Source organism: Bubalus kerabau, chromosome 19, assembly GCF_029407905.1.
Source record: "Bubalus kerabau isolate K-KA32 ecotype Philippines breed swamp buffalo chromosome 19, PCC_UOA_SB_1v2, whole genome shotgun sequence".
In the NCBI taxonomy this organism is placed as follows: Eukaryota; Metazoa; Chordata; class Mammalia; order Artiodactyla; family Bovidae; genus Bubalus; species Bubalus kerabau.
Window position 1 is genome coordinate 47542185 of NC_073642.1, and position 15500 is coordinate 47557684.

The following is a 15500-nucleotide window of genomic DNA, read 5'->3' on the forward strand; positions in this document are numbered from 1 at the left end:
TGGGAAGTTAAACCAGCACAGAAAAGAGCCTGTCAGAGTTTTTAAAGGAGATCCAACCAGTCCATTCTAAAGGAGATCAGTCCTGGGTGTTCATTGGAAGGAATGATGCTAAAGCTGAAATTCCAATACTTTGGCCACCTAATGTGAAGAGTTGACTCATTGGAAAAGACCCTGATGCTGGGAGGGACTGGGGGCAGGAGGAGAAGGGGACGACAGAGGATGAGATGGCTGGATGGCATCACCAACTCAATGGACATGAGTTTGAGTAAAGTTCGGGAGTTGGTGATGGACAGGGAGGCATGGCATTCTGTGATTCATGGGGTTGCAAAGAGTCGGACACGACTGAGTGACTGAACAGAACTGAACTGATGTATATACCGGTAAGGGCTGATAACTTTCTCCTAAGAACTAAGTTTATGATTTTGAAAGCTTAGGAGGAATGTTCAAGAAATTTACAAAAGGTACATTTATTAGAGTCAGAAAGAAGTAAGTATCTAACAATAAGCTGAAGTGAGAGTAAATTATCAAATAGTTGATTTGTGTCTACTTAGGAAAGGGCGTTGGCGTCCACTGAACTTGGCTCTGTGAAGGGAAAAGTGTGCCAGACCAATTTCATTTCCTCCCGCAGCAGAGTAACAGGCAATGTCAACCAACAGGAAGCAATAGCAAAAACAGGATGTTAAAATAGGCCAGGCATGAGAGAACCAATATCTGGAAAACAAATTTGATAAGGGATTTGGCAAAGTAAGGGCTTTTCAGGGGGCTCAATGGTAAAGATTCTGCCTGCCAATGCAGGAGGTGCAGGAGACATGGGTTTGATCCTTGGGTCTGGAAGATCCCCTGGAGGAGGGCATGGCAACCCACTTCAGTGTTCTTGTCTGGAAAATCCCATGGAAAGAGAAGCCTGGTGGGCTATAGTCCATAAGGGTCTCAGAGTCGGACACGACTAAGCACACACACATATATTGGCAAAGTAAGGAACGCACAAGGATAGCTGTAATTCTTTGAAAAGTCCACCACCCTGTGTAAAATCACTTAAAATTGTGGCAACTGATAATGAAGCAAAGGTGGACTTCTAATAATTGTGCTCAAATTGGCAATATCCGTTGGATCATCAAAAAAGCAAAAGAGTTCCAGAAAAACATCTATTTCTGCTTTATTGACTATGCCAAAGCCTTTGACTGTGTGGATCACAACAAACTGTGGAAAATTCTGAGAGAGATGGGAATATCAGACCACCTTACCTGCCTCCTGAGAAATCTGTACGCAGGTCAAGAAGCAACAGTTATAACTGGACATGGAACAACAGACTGGTTCCAAATTGGGAAAGGAGTACATCAAGGCTGTATACTGTCACCCTGCTTATTTAACTTATGTGCAGAGTATATCATGCAAAATGCCAGGCTGGATGAAGCACAAGTTGCAATCAAGATTGCTGGGAGAAATATCAATAACCTCAGATATGCAGATGACACCACCTGTATGGCAGAAAGCGAAGAAAAACTAAAGAGCCTCTTGTTGAAAGTGAAAGAGGAGAGTGAAAAAGTTGTCTTAAAGCTCAACATTCAGAAAACTAAGATCATGGCATCTGGTCCCATCACTTCAGGGGAAATAGATGGGGAAACAGTGACAGACTTTATTTTTCTGGGCTCCAAAATCACCGCAGATGGTGACCGCAGCCATAAAATTAAGAGATGCTTGGTCCTCGGAGGAAAAGCTATGACAAACCTAGACAGTATATTAAAAAGTAGAGACATGACTTGGCCGACAAAAGTCCGTCTAGTCAAAGCTATGGTTTTCCCAGTAGTCATGTATGGATGTGAGAGTTGGACTGTGAAGAAAGCTGAGCACCAAAGAACTGATGCTTTTGAACTGTGGTGTTGGAGAAGACTCTTGAGAGTCCCTTGGACTGCAAGGAGATCCAACCAGTCCATCCTAAAGGAGATCAGTCCTGGATCAGTCCAGTGTTCATTGGAAGGACTGATGCTCTCTAATACTTTGGCCACCTAATGCAAAGAACTGACTCATCTGAAAAGAACCTGATCCTGGGAAAGATTGAGGGCAGGAGGAAAAGGGGGTGACAGAGGATGAGATGGTTGGATGGCATCACCAACTCGATGGACATGAGTTTGAGCAAGTTCTGGAAGTTGGTGAAGGACAGGGAAGCCTGGCATGCTGCAGTCCATGGGGTCGCAAAGAGTCAGACATGAGTGAGCGATTGAATCTAACTGAATAATTGTGAAATTTCCTGAATTAAAACAACATGTAGTTCCTAACTTCAGAAGACCCTCGATGTCTTTGAAATATCTAAGAATAGAGAATTCTGTGAATTCTCATGTGCACCTATCCCCCAGTCTTGAGCCTTTTGGGCATTTATCTCACAACCACCTTTTAAAGTGTTATGAGTGAAAGTATGAACTAATTTTGTAGTTATGCAGTATATGGAATTGTAAGCAACTTATAAATATGGTAAAAATAAGTCATCATGTTGCATTAAAAGAAATCACAATTTAGCAGAGAGGGGCATTGGTATTCTGGGCTACAACTAGGTAAACTTCAAGGATCTCTTATATTTGGGGAGTGGATTGAATTTCAATCAGGCAAGGTTTCATTGATTTTCTAAATCTTTTATCATTTCTTAAAATCAGCTTCTGTGATACAGTGGAAATAGAAAAGGTTCTGGAGTTGTACAGACCTGTATTCAAATTTTGACTATGTCACCCCCTATACAAACCTGGGCAGGAAATGTAAACTTCTCTGTTTATCTGGAAAAGTGATACCTACCTTTGCCATTTGCAGTGAGGATTAAATAAGACAATGTGTGTAAAATGCTCAGTATGTATATTTCTACATAGTAAATATTGGCTCCCTTCCACCACTTCTCAATCCTAATCTCTCTTCTCCCTCTCTCCCTAACTGACCATACACCTTGGAAAGAAAGATACACAAAAAGGCTAAGACTAAAGCCCTGTCTTGTGAAACAGGAAAAGGGACACAGCCTTACTTCCTTTCACTCTTAAACCCTTGTTAAAGGTTTCCTGACTCCACAAGGAACCTTTCACACTTATTTGGCATCCTCCCAGTGTTTCCCAGTTTTCCCATGTTGAATGTCAATAAGCTGAAGGAAAGAGCCTCCTCGTCAAGTGATACATTTCCTAAAAATTCTTTATTCCTGCATATGTTAGGTAAAACATAGAGCAAACGTGAGTATTATCACCAACAAATGGTAACTCTATTAGGGCTAAAAATACAGCCATCCAACTACGTCAGGTTTATAACCTCAACTTGGAACTGGGAAATCAGTCTCTTTGTTATAGATTTGTCCAGTTTTCCCAAGTAAACAAAAATCAGCTTCCTAGTGTGCTCTATAACATCTTGATAACAATTTAGCACCCATGCAATAAAGAAAGATCAGGGATTATAAAATCACTTAGAATGTATTATTTTTAGACTGAGCAGACACAAGTCTTTGAGGATTAATTTCATGCTGAGGGTTAAATTTCACTTTCAGGATAGGCTAACCATTGCCCGGGGCTGCACAGATAATGAACCTGCCAAGGGATTAGCAAGGAAACACTTGTGTTATTATAAAACGGGTACACTTCCCTTTCTAACCAAGTTCATCCTACATGACATTAACAAATTACTCCCTCTCTCTGCCCACATTTCAATATAATGTGAGCCAGCAAGTGACCCTGAACCAATAGGACACGAGATAAGATCTTCTCAGTGCATGAATGGCTATTAAACTTGTCTCAGAGAGCTTGACCTCCCGCAGGGAAACATAAGGCATTTTTATCTCCATAGGGTCCCTGCCTCCCTGCAGAAACCTTATTTTGGTCATAAAGCCTCTAAATAGACACAATGCCAAGAGGCAGGAACATCTTAACACAAATATTTAGCCCACAAAAAAGGCACTCTCCGGAAAACACAAATGACACAATTTAATCTTGACAAACTCACAAGGACCTAGTATCTTCTAAATACAAATTTAATAGCTTATCATTTGTTAAAATATGTGTTCAGAGAGATTTCTGATTTTCCAGATAAAAGTATCCTTTTCTCAACAGAGCCTTTTAAAAATAACAGGTATGTGTATTCAGAGGCATCAAATCTGTTGACTTTTCTCAGTCTTCATTCTCAGAGGATCATCTGCTCCTGCTAGGGGTTAGAGTGGCCCCCCTCTTTTGGAGCGGTCCCTCCCTCCTCTGAAGGGCACTTACCATTGCCTCCTTTCAGTCATGGTTTCCAAGCACTTGTCTTGTTTCTACTACTTGACTATAAGCTCCCTTAGAGTAGGGAGTTCATCTCAATTTACCTCTGCATCTCCTCCCTCCAGAGTCTGACCAAGTACCTTCAAAGACACAGCTCCTACTGGCAAAATCGAATCTAACCAGTATCAGCCATTTGACCATATCCTGATTCCACTGTACAATGTTTGGATAAAGGAAAATATAATGGATCCACAGAACATGTGGTTCCTGTTATCTATGAAGTCAAAATTTGGGAGTGTTTAGTGTAAGTTAGGAGTGCTTTTGTTAAGAAGCTGTTCTGTTGTTGAATGGACCAACTGCTGCCACAGTGAGACCTGCTACCTCTGCAACTTGCTAATAAGTAGCAGGAGGAGATGTGGAATGCCTAGGACACCCGCTGGTGTTTGCTACAATGCTACTTGGTTCAAACTATGAACCTTATGGGAAAGCACAATATAGTTTTCTTATGATGTATTAGCAAGTCTCTGTTCAAAATATGGTCTTGTGAACAGTAGATAATGTTTCTATGCATTCATTGGAAAAGACCCTCGAGGGCAGGAGGAGAAGAGGGCGACAGAAGATGAGATGGTTGGATGGCATCACCGACTCAATGGACATGAATTTGAACAAACTCTGGAAGACAGTGAAGGACAGAGAAGCCTGGCGTGCTGTAGTCTATGGGACCGCAAAAAGTCGGACATAACTTAGTGACTGAACAAAAGCAACATACATTCATGTTCTTATTTGCCAGCTTGAAGGCTTCAGAATTGGGCCCATAATAGCATATTCAAAAGCAGAGACATTACTTTGCCAACAAAGGTCCGGCTAGTCAAGGCTATGGTTTTTCCTGTGGTCATGTATGGATGTGAGAGTTGAACTGTGAAGAAGGCTGAGCGCCAAAGAATGGATGCTTTTGAACTGTGGTGTTGGAGAAGACTCTTGAGAGTCCCTTGGACTGCAAGGAGATCCAACCAGTCCATTCTGAAGGAGATCAGCCCTGGGATTTCTTTGGAAGGAAAGATGCTAAAGCTGAAACTCCAGTACTTTGGCCACCTCATGCGAAGAGTTGACTCATTGGAAAAGACTCTGATGCTGGGAGGGATTGGGGGCAGGAGGAGAAGGGGACAACAGAGGATGAGATGGCTGGATGGCATCACTGACTCGATGGACGTGAGTCTGACTGAACTCCGGGAGTTGGTGATGGACAGGGAGGCCTGGCGTGCTGTGATTCATGGGGTCGAAAAGAGTCGGACACGACTGAGCAACTGATCTGATCTGATCTGATCTGAAAGCTCTCATTGCATTTCATGTATATTCTCAGACTAATACAGTAGGTAGGTCTTAAACACAGGTTGTGTTTAATGCCAACATGAAAGCATTATTATATAATGGAGAGGGAGGGATCTGAACTTTGACCCTTGAACTCTGCTGGAGTGAAACACTCTAAAAGCCATGTTTGAGAAGGCAGCTTCTGTAGACTGGTGGAGGTGGGCATCAGAGTAACTGCATAAGAAATGAGCAGATGGCAGAGAAAAATAGATGTAGACAATATTCTTTGTCAAAAAGGTTTATAATTAAGAAAAAGAGAGGGCAACAAGAGAAATAAATAGGAAGAATTTTTTTAACTATGGGAGAGATGAGTATATTTGTAGTTAGAGGGGAAAACTAAAGAAGCAAAAGAGAGGAGGGATAGAGTAAATCCTAGAGGAGGAGTAGAATCAGGAGGAACTAATCTTAGAAAAAAGACCAGATACATACATCCTCTTAGAAAGAGTAATAAAGAGAAACAACTCAGGTGTGAGCCAGAATAGAGGAATTTTGAAGGAAATCATATCAGAGGTTCCCAGTTTCTTCAGGACAAAGCAAGATCACCTGCAGAGAGGGATGGGAAATAACTGCAGGCCTGTGCAGTGGGAGGGAGCCTGGAGAGGCTGTTGTGGGAGTGAGATGCAGACTCAAAAAGAAAGTAGTCAGAAGCCTAGAGTCCCATGCGCATGAAAAGGCCAACTATGGGTGTGAATATGGAGAGCCAAGAGAAATCAGAGGGAGTGGAAGATGAGGGAAGGAGGAGTTGAAGGGCAAGAGTCATGAATAGGATGAAAAGGAGTGCAGCACACACAGAGAAGGGAGCAGTGGAAGAGCAAGAAGAGAGGGGATTTCAGATTTAACCTTAGGGAGCTGAGTTTCCTGTCCCTACCTGCAGGGTGAGGAGGGTCAGGTTTGGTGCAGGAACTGTGAGCACTGAGGCTTAATGTTTAGTGGTGCTGAGGTTGATACTATCAGAGAAGAATCTCTGGAGTCCTGGAGGGTTGTGAAGCCACGTCCGGCCAGTTGGTAAACGACCAAGGAATGAAAGAGATGTTGAGTGAAGGTCAAGGACGATGGAGGGTAAGGAACATGCCAGGCCCTCGTGTGAACCAAGAACAGGAGGAGCAGCCTTCTCCAGAGAGGCAGAAAGAGGAAGTGAGGGGGTGTCTGATGAGCAGGTGGGTGAGGCTGTGAGCAGTGGCTAGAAGTGGAGCAAGTTCAGGGTGACCTCTGGTTGGCCTAACCCAGGGTCAAAGAGCATGAGGTCACCCTGGTTTTATAGTTCCTTGGTATCCTCAGCTCCAGGGCTGTCTGTCTCCACACCACAGTCCTGTGACTCCTCCATAGAGCTAAAGCTTGACCTGAGAACACCAGATGTCCCACTACTATGACCTCCAATGTCAGTCTGTTGCTGCCTTGTCTTGAGTTCCCTGGTGAATGAGCTCTTTGGTCCTATGACCCAGTGCCCATTACTATCTCCCCCACCCCATGCCTGGGCAGTGGAGCCTGCACATGGGCTCCAGGTTTGCACTAGCAACAAGCACTGGGAACCAGGTCATCATCAAGTCTATGAAGGGATTAGTGGTCCAGGTGTGCCGCAGCTTTCCCCATGGAAGATTGACGTGGGCAAGTGCTTTTATGATCATGGTTCTTAAACTAAGCTGGTACCACAGACATCAAGGTTACTCATGGAGGGAATTATGTCAGACTCAAGAGGCAGGACTGTGAAGGAATGGGGATGGCCAGAGGTAGGCAGAGTGCTCACAGCTGCCAGGGCTCTCCCTCAGCTTTCTCCTGTGGGTGAGGATTTGGACCTGCTGATGTGGAGTTCAGATGGAAAACAGGCAGGCCCAAAGGACTGTAAAGATGTCCTACTGGCTCCAGGAAGAATGAAATAGTGCCAATTATAAAAGAGCTGCAGTTTAGCATATCGGTACCTTCTCCAACACCAGTCCTGGCAGCTGCACAGCCCCGTTAGGGTCTTTGGGCAGCTACACCAGGACACACTGCACCTGCTCTGGCTGTCCACCTCTCTTCTACCAGATTGTGTAGCTTTTGCTCCATAAATCAGAACTATAATACAGACTCACAGAGCATGACTTGAGGTAATGCAGACGGGGTGTAAAGAACAGGACATGACATCATAAGTTTGACATCCCAGAAAGATGGTCTGGTCTCCAGAAAATCAATTTTCTAGATGGGAAAAAGCAAATTTATGGGGGGCTGGAAGATGGGAAAGATCCTTGTCAAAAGCAATTTACATTCCTTTGACTGACATTCCAGGCTACAGTAATAGGGAGATATTAGCTAGCCTGTCTGTTCGTGGTAGTGTGAAACAGTGATGCTCATCTCTAAAGTTGAGTGGGAAGCCTTATTCATTTGTTAGTAGGCAGTACTTGCCAGAAGAAGCACACCTTTCCCTTTTAATAAGCATTTTAATTGGCTAAGTACATTATACCCAGCACATCTAGTAGTCTCAATGGAAACTTCAAGTTGTTACAAGGCTAGTACCTTTTTCAGCGTCTCACTTGCATGGAGTGTGCATTCTATAATCTGCCAAAAAGCATGCAGCTGAATGAAGTTCTTTAATCTACATAATTGCTACATAAAATATATTTACTATATTTTTATTTGATGTCTCCTTTAAAAGAGTCACTGGAATTTTTCCAAAATCACTTACTTAATTTTCCATTTTCTGAAGGTTATTAAACCTTAATTAAAGTGCATTTACAGTCAACCATGAGAGGCTCTCATTTAAATTATATTGACAAATTGTATTATAAATCCCTATGATCTTAATACATGAATGCATCTCTCAAACCAAATTCTAGAAACATCATTTGCATTTGTATGTACCGTACTGTGCTGTGCTTAGTCACTCAATTGTGTCCAACTCTTTTCAACCCCATGAACTGTAGCCCGCCAGGCTCCTCTGTCCATGGGGATTCTCCAGGCAAGAATACTGAAGTGGGTTGCCATGCCCTCCTCCAGGGGATCTTCCCAACCCAGGGATCGAACCCTGGTCTCCCTCATTGCAGGCAGATTCTTTACCATCTGAGCCACCAGGAGAGCCTAAGAATACTGGTGTGGGTAGGCTATCTCTTCTCTAGGGGATCTTCCCAACCCAGGAAACCAACTGGGGTCTCCTGCATTGCAAGTGTATTCTTTACCAGCTGAGCTGACCAGAGAACCCCATACTGTACTAGGGGAATTTAATAAACATTCATTGGGTATTTACTATGAGGTGGGTATTTTTTCCCAGGTACACAAAACTGGGAATGAAAACAATCAGTTTTGTTTAAATAATAACTGGCAGGTAAATCATCTCCATCGCTTAAATGGAACTGATCAAAGGGAACTAAATTAACTTCCCTAGAGGTCAGTTTAGTAAAAGGCCACACTCTTAACTCCAAATGACACCCTTTTGCTCTGAAACATTAACATGACATATCTGAAACAAATTTCCCTGTCTGCCCAAATCCAGTCAAACGTTGACAATTATAACTAGGATACAAAGCTCCTAAGCAAAAGAAAAGATCCTCTAGAGATTTAGAGGATCTTGTTCGCTTCTGGGAGATGGTCAAAAGCTAGTGAGAAATGGACTGTAATCTGATGACTCAGGCCCTAACCATCCCGCAGTGGCACCACAGGGGTGACCTTCCAGGAGGGAAACTGGGGTTCACCGAGCTAAGTCCAGAAGAACATTCTTTGATAGCCTTCACTGCCACATGTCAAAGGAAAACTGAATTCACCAAGTCAAAACAGGAGTTTTTAAAGAAAAGTTATTACCCAAGAAATCACTATGGAAGAAAGAAAAACACCAATACAGTATACTAGCGCATATATATGGAATTTAGAAAGATGGTAACAATAACCCTGTGTACGAGACAGCAAAAGAGACACTGATGTATAGAACAGTCTTATGGACTCTGTGAGAGAGGGAGAGGGTGGGAAGATTTGGGAGAATGGCATTGAAACATGTAAAATATCATGTATGAAACGAGTTGCCAGTCCAGGTTCGATGCACGATACTGGATGCTTGGGGCTGGTGCACTGGGACGACCCAGAGGGATGGAATGGGGAGGGAGGAGGGAGGAGGGTTCAGGATGGGGAACACATGTATACCTGTGGCGGATTCATTTTGATATTTGGCAAAACTAATACAATTATGTAAAGTTTAAAAATAAAATAAAATTAAAAAAAAAAAAAAAGAAATCACCATGGAAAACTCAGGAGAGTCCATCCTCTGTGATTAGAGATAAGAAACTTTTCTAATGGATAATGAAAGGAGGAGTTTATTTCAACCACAAATATATTTGTTTGCCTTTATCTTTCAAATTTCTCAAGCAAAAGAACTGTTATGCTATCCCTAGTTGGAATGATCTTTTTTTTTTTTTTTTTTTTTTTAATTTTATTTTATTTTTAAACTTTACATAACTGTATTAGATTTGCCAAATATCAAAATGAATCCGCCACAGGTATACATGTGTTCCCCATCCTGAACCCTCCTCCCTCCTCTTGGAATGATCTTTTATCTACCAAATATTTCCATGTTCTCAACAACATTAAAAAATAAGCTCTCCAAATGAGTAACTTGAGCACATTCCTGACTAGCCTCACTAACAAGAACAGAAGAATCCATTTGTTTTGGACAGACTTGACTCAGATAAACGTTCTTGAAATTGTATCACCTTTCAAATGGTGTGATAGCATCAATTTCCTTAGCTTAGGCTTTGAATGACCAAATGTTGCTCTCCAAAAGTTCTTCCACAGAATATTATAAAATAGAACTGTGGAACCCACAAGGTTTACAAAATCTTTCTAAATGTTAATAAGCTGTGACTTTCAGAAATCATAGATGAGCAATTTTTCAATAGATCTGAAGATCTGATGAGCCACAGAGAAGGGAAGAAGAACTGAGGAGCCAAGCAGGATAGTACGGAAAAGAATGAGTGGCAGCTTTGACCTTAGTGTTTTGGGGTTTGAATGCTAGTTCAACCGCTCAGCTGTGTAACTGAGGACAGCACTTACTGCTCTGAGTCTAAATATAAGAGTGTTGGAAGTTGAAATGAAATTGTCTGGCAATGTGTTAATGTTGATTTATATTTTAGTTTATTGTTATTATTGTGGCACAAATTAAATGTTAATTATTTTCCTTTTAGGAACTTTAAGTAAATGAGATTTCCTTTTTATGAAGAATTAACATAGTAAGCCTTGTGTTTTTCGAAGTATATTCAAAGTATTAACATGATCTTTCTCTACTCTCTCTCTCTCTCTGAAGACTTTACTCTTAGAAAGAACGCAAACTACTAGGTATGTTCTAACTAGAAATACACATAGCTACACACAGGAGCATAGCTCAGGTCTCAGCTAACTCTCAGAAATACATTTGGGGCTTTCAATTGTGTAAGAATTACTTAATGGCGTTTGCTATATCTCTTCCACCCACTCTTAGAGTTAGTTCTTCCTCAAATGTACAATATCGGCCAGAATTCGCAACTATCCCCTCAGAGTCATCTTGTGTTTTTTTCCTTTCTATTTCATGATCATCATTCCAGCTCAATTTTTCTTTCAAATATCTTTCAGGTTTATTTTTTTCCTCTCAATTTCCATTGATTTCTTAACACAGGGTCTATAGTAAATCAAGACTATACTTATTTACTAACTCAAGCCTCTTCACCTACTTTTATTTGCAACTAACAACTTCCTACAAATGGCACTTTCGCTTCAATAATATCCTGCTCAAGGACCTATTAATACAATGGCTCCCTAGTGCCTAGTCCATCAGGACCAAACACATGCCTTGGGTTCAATCTTCTCCATAATCCATACCCATTCCACCTGTCTCTTTAGTTTCTGCTTTTCTCCAAACCATGTCCTCTGTCCAGCAGCAAGACCAAGGCATTGCACTCCAACTAGTCTGCTCGTTCTTCCTCTGTGCTTTACTTGTGCTCTTGCTTTCCTTAGGAAAATTCTCTTACCAAGTCTCTTATCTAAATCAAATTCAGAAAACTTGCCTGAAGACTTTGGCTCTCTTTTCTTTGAGTTCCATTTAGATTAGCACCAAATTTTCTGCTAATTTCCCCCCACCTTTCGCCTCCTCTTCTAAGTTTCCAAGGGATTAAGAGGTATGGGAGATGTGTCCTATTTTTTATGCATTCCCCCCTCAGCTCAAAGTCTATACTCAAACGTCTGACTCAGTGAATGATGTTCAGATGCTGGAACATCAGGTTGCTAGCTGCCTATCCAGTGTTCCTTCTCCTCTTCTTCCTGATAGGTTTTCCGATTTTAGGGCAACAATGTGACCAGGGTAAAGACTACATTTCTCAACCATCTGTGCTTCTTGGCAAGATGCTGGCAGTATTTATTAGCTAAGACTCCCCAGAAACTACTTTGAATGGGGCTGACTCAGCTGGGAAGCATGTCTTTTTGCCTGGAAGCTGGATGTATAGATAGAGTTCTGGCAGCTACTTTGCACTATGAGGTGACTTTGCAAAAATGATGGAAGGCGCAAAGGAGAGAGAAGTCATAGAGAGAAGGAGCTTGGGCCCCACATGACACTGTAAGGCTACACTCCTGATTGATTCGGCAAAGAGGGCTTCCTATTACTTAGAGCTATTAGCACCTAACTAATTTGGTGTCAATAAAGGAGAAAGAGGCTTGGGTACAAGGTAGTATAAAATGAGGAGAAAATCACAATCCTTGCTCTAAGTAGGAAAACAAAGTTGAAAGGGTATAAAAACTGGGTAGAAAGACATGGCATATCAAAGGGTACATCCATATGGCACTCCATCCTGATGCTATAGAAGTAGAAACCTGGACTGAGGGAGGCAGGAAGACTGGGACTACAGGTCCGACGCACCATGATCCATTATCCTGAGAGGGTTGACCCTTGGGTATTAAGAGGAAACAAATCACTTGGGGACATGTTTGGTACTCTAAGTGTTGGAGCCTGGCTAATTTTATAAAGAACCTTGGTTTAAAAATGCATCTGTCAAGTAAGACATTCACAATAGCTGTCTGAGAATTCTAATCAGGTAGGATATTGTATGACAGAAATTCCATAGCTGAGCTAAAGCAAGCCAGGCTATCAAGACTTTACTGTTAACACTTAGAAATAGCAGCATTTGCTAATCAGTGTGCTAATCACTTTGCTTACATAATTTTCATTTAATTGTTAAAACAATGCTACGAGGTAAATATTGTATGCCTCATTTGTAAAACTCACCCAACTTATCTGTTTTCAACACTTGGCCACACATGTTTCTTCTCCCTCTCTTTCACTCCATATGCGTGTGTGTATCAATAGATATAGTTTTGTAACATGAACATTTGACTGAATCACTTGATATTCAGTCAAAGACATCATGACACTTTACCCCTAAATACTATATAATGTATCTCCTAAGAACCAGGACATCTCCAACATAACCAAATGCTATCATTTCATTCACAAAATTCACCGTTGGTATAACAATATTGGTTAGTGCATTCAAGTATTCCCCAGTGGCACAGCAGTAAAAAATCAGCCTGTTATGCAGGAGATGTGGGTTCTATCCCTGGGTCAGGAAGATCCCCTGGAGAAGGAAAGGGCAACCCACTCTAGTATTCTTGTCTGGGAAATTTCATGGACAGAGGAGCCTGGCAGGCTACGGTCCAGGGTCGCAAAGAGTCAGACATGACTTAGCGACTAAATAACGACAACAACAACGATAATATTATCCAGTATTCAATCAATATTCAAATTTCCCAACGGTCTCAATAACATCATTTGTAGTTTGTTCGCTTGTTGCAGCCAGTATCACATATTATATTCAATTGTCATGTCTCTTTAGTATCCCTTAACCTAAGAGAGTTCCCTGATCCTTTATTTGGTCTTTTAAAATATTGACCTTTCAGACTATAGACCAGCTATTTGTAGAATGTCCCACAATCTGGATTTGACTGACTGGTTCCTTATAGCTCTTTAGGTTAAACATAATCGTTTTTTGATAAAAATACAAGCACAGGTGATGTTCTGTCCTTCTCATATGTCACAGCAGGAAGCACGCAATGCCAATTTGTCCCATTATAAGCGGGCAAAGCTACAGCTTTTACTACTGTGCAATACTAAAGAAGTCAGCGGTTTCAAAGGCATCGTACCTATTAGGAGGCTAATCTAGCAATAACCAGGTTACTAACGATTTACTTAGCTTTTATTTTCTTGTCACATCTTAAGAACATGTCCTTCCAAATTTACAACTCCCCTTCATTAGAGACACGAATGTTTTCTTATTTCTGACAAGTCTGCTGTCACGGAGAACTGCTCCTGCTGCAGACAACATGTGAACACAGTATCATGCAGTTTCCCTTCCATGTGCCCTTGCTAGAAGCTGGCGACAGGTAGACACCAGCTGCCAGCTGCAAACAAGGGGGTGAACCTGGAAGCCCACATAAAACTGTGTTGCCCAGAGAAGGTGTGAAGAAGAGATGAAGCCAAATCTGAACTATGATCCCCCCGAGTACTCATTTTCATTTTCTTACACCTAATGAGGCAGGAGTTAAAACGTTGGCCTGATCAGAGTCAGATGGAAGCCTTAGAGGAGTGGGACCCCCCATTGCCCTCCTGTCCCGACACCCTTTGTTACCTCCAAGTGAGCTGAGGCCAGGCTGTGAACCATGTAAATAGAAGGCTTCCAGGTTAATGAAAAGCTTCAGCACCATTCAAAAACCTGGACAGAGGGTCACGCCGTCTCCTAATCCAAAGCAACTTCATGCCGCTCGGTAATAAAGTTTAATGAACAGTGGTCATTTTGAATCATGAGCCTGAGAGACTGGCCAGGGCTAATAGTTTCCTTACAGAATCTCTTCTTTAGCTAGGACAGAAGTACTCAAAAGCTATATGGGAAGCCAGAGTAGTGCATGAAAGGTAATATTCCATATGCCCCAATCCAAGGGGAAGTTTCTGAAAAGGGCAGTAAACATTTCTCATAAGCTGATGTTTTTATTAGGTGATGGCATGCTTTGTGCTGCATTTCATTAATTATCTGCAAGAGAAACTTTCTTTCAACGCCATGTCAGATTTGACCTACTGCGATCATGTAACATTGTATAAAGCCAGCCTGCTAAACAGCTTCTGCATCTTTCTAGGGGCATAAGCCTGGAAGGTAAACTAACAATTTCATGAAAACTGATCCTAGAAAAACTCACATCTCCCAGAGAAGCAAACAAGGATTTGTTTTACATTATTTTTAAAAAGCTGTCTTAATTGGTTAGAAGAATAATGCAGAAATGGATGGCTTTCGGAGGGGAAGAAAAAAAAAAAGTATGCATCATTTTCAGAGTACAAGAAAAAGCCGTACAGGAAAATGTAAAGAACAAATGCTACTTTGATGGGGGTAGATGCAAACCTTACATCCTTCAGATTCATTTTAAAATATAGTAGAAATTATATTCCAGTTACCTAGTACATAGATATTCCATAAGTCAAATCATATTCTAAGAATGTTCTTGCTTACACATGGCAGAAGTCTAAAATGTGCCAAGCCATGTATGAGGCACTGGGATTTTCAGGAATGCAGAGAACGTTTCCACATTTAAAAGAGCCTCAAACTGAACTATTTCAAATAAAACTTCTGTAGAAGTGTATGATCCAACTGATGGCCAAATTATCCTATTTGCCTCAAATGCCTCTTTCAAGAAATAGGTCTTGCTATTGGTTTCCACCTATTCTTGCAAAACAATTAGCCAGAATTTTAGACCTTCTCTTGACAGGCAAGTCTGGGAATTCAATGTAAATACTGGATTTGAAGATTTATGGGGCGGGATATTGTGATCGCACACCGGCGCTTCTCCAGTTTTTCAGAGATCATAATTCCTGCCTCTGTTTATTATTCAGTTTATGGTTGGAGCATAACAGATGATTCATTTTTAATGTGATAAATGTTTGGGGGTTTGTTT

General features: G+C 41.5%; 1 protein-coding gene across 2 annotated transcripts in view; it reads right to left on the reverse strand.

Moving 5' to 3' along the window:
* SLC25A21 (solute carrier family 25 member 21) overlaps positions 1–15500 on the reverse strand; it is a 521296-nt gene that overhangs the window by 168408 nt on the left and 337388 nt on the right. The gene's annotated exons all lie outside the window — the stretch shown is intronic.